This window comes from Ochotona curzoniae, unplaced genomic scaffold, assembly GCF_017591425.1.
Source record: "Ochotona curzoniae isolate NIBS_2020 unplaced genomic scaffold, NIBS_Ocur_1.0 scaffold_3890, whole genome shotgun sequence".
Taxonomy (NCBI): Eukaryota; Metazoa; Chordata; class Mammalia; order Lagomorpha; family Ochotonidae; genus Ochotona; species Ochotona curzoniae.
Genome location: NW_024467115.1, coordinates 3,969,469 through 3,971,371, shown reverse-complemented (window position 1 = coordinate 3,971,371; position 1,903 = coordinate 3,969,469). Strand labels below are relative to the sequence as shown.

Genomic DNA, 1,903 nt, shown 5'->3' with positions numbered 1-1,903 from the left:
AATGCCCAGTTTAGAGTATGCTTACTCAACATTAACTTATAAATATTTGGGGCCAGCTACCTCTTTGCTGTGTGGCACTTTCTTATGCATTTAGGAATGTTTAGCAGTATACCTGCTCTCTACATAAAGATGCCAGTAGTACCTGAGGTGGAACATTGAATTATTTTCCCCAAGATTTTGTTTTATTTATTTTGGGTTACAAAGAATGTATTGGCAAAAAACAACATCAAGGCAGCTCTGTACTTTTGATTATCCAAATATGTTTCTTCTAAGAGTTGCCAAAAAGTCCATGTTAACTTCTTTTCCAGAAACTTCATTTTCTTAGTCATATTCTTAAAGAATCTGCACCACGAAGAGATTACTCAAGTTCAGGGCAATATACTCCTTGGTCTTCAGGCAATGTTAATCTGCCCTACAAAGAGAAGCGAGCCATCGTCACCGGAGGCTGGGGTTGTGGTTTGAAGAGCTTGACCAGGATCTCTTCCAGCACTCTTCCTCTTCCAGTGCTGCATATAGCGTTGGTGACACTGCTGATACTGATGCTTCTGCTGATGCTGTTTATTTGTATTGTTCATGTGTGTGTTGCACCTAATTATATCTTGCCTCATTTCATCCACTTTGTCCATCAGCAAGTGTAATTCTTCCCCCCAAATGATTGCTGCTTGCAAGAACGAGCAGTTCATGTTTGTCTGCTGCAGCAGACTTCTGAAGTTCCCAAATTAGGACATTGATTAGATGCACATTTTTATTTACAAGTAGCACTTCTTCTAACATGTGCTCAGAGGTGATATTTGCCTTTTTTAGTTGCTTCAGGGGAAACTATTTCTTAACAAACTTGCATCTGCTTAGAAGTCAGTCTGCATGCCTTCAGTGACAGAGACCCTTGGCCATTTTTATGGGATCTGGTATGGTAGGCAGATAGCTAAACTGAGAGTCCAGGAGGGCCTGGGTGAGGAATGAGCTACAGTATATGGACTAGTACCAACCGACATAGAGGTGATCAACGTTTTCATGGCTAAGGCTCAGCGTCATTTCCATCTGATACTGAACTTCATCCAAGTCTGCATCATCCTCCCTGTGTTGGAGATAAGGAAAGTAGCTGGTGATTTTAACCCTATCTTCTACAACCAGGCCCAAAAGCACTCCTGGGACCACTTCAGTTCCTGGACCTTCTTTTGGATGTGTGTTGACCTTTAACACCTCCAAGCCATCTATCTGCACTGTTTCGTGGCTGAGTTTCCAGAACTGCCTTTACCTTTGCCCTTCCCTGCTGCATCCGCAGTGGAGCTGGAGGAGCAGGTGGCAGAGCCATTGCCTTCCTTTTAGGATGCCGTCTTTCCAGCCAGGCAGAAAGAAAAGGCTAGAATATTTCCATGATCAAACATTTTATTTTATTTTCTTCTATTGTAAAGTGCTAGGCAATATTATTTGTAAAGTATGAAAACACACAAATTCCTTATTGGTCCAGGACAGTAGACAGAAACCTCTCCACCCCAGGAGAAATGCCCCACATGTATCTAATATTCTAACCTTTTAAATGAACTTAAAGTTTTAAAAACAAAAGAACACAAATTACAAGCAAGATACAAAACAATCTTCATGAAGAGTAAACGAGACAGAAATCACTTTACCAAATGAAAATGAGATCCAGCAACAGAAGCAGAAAGTGTTATATGAGTTGATGGATTTAGCACACATCTTAAAAATTGGGGGCCATGCATTAGGTAGGAGTTCAGTGGCTTCTCACTCATGAGCCTTCATTAAAATAATAATAAAAACTATATTTTAAGACATAAAAAAATTTAAGAATTAGAAATAGAATGGAAGGCAAGTAACTGATTTAACAGCCCTGAGAATGGTAAGCCCAAGCCAAGATGAAGAAAAATTAAGAACGAATACAGAC

General features: G+C 40.1%; 1 pseudogene; it reads right to left on the bottom strand.

Annotated features, from left to right (window-relative positions):
• Window positions 1–392: 392 nt before the first annotated feature.
• On the bottom strand, window positions 393–1,385 carry LOC121146249 (annotated as a pseudogene).
• Between the last annotated feature and the right edge of the window lie 518 nt (window positions 1,386–1,903).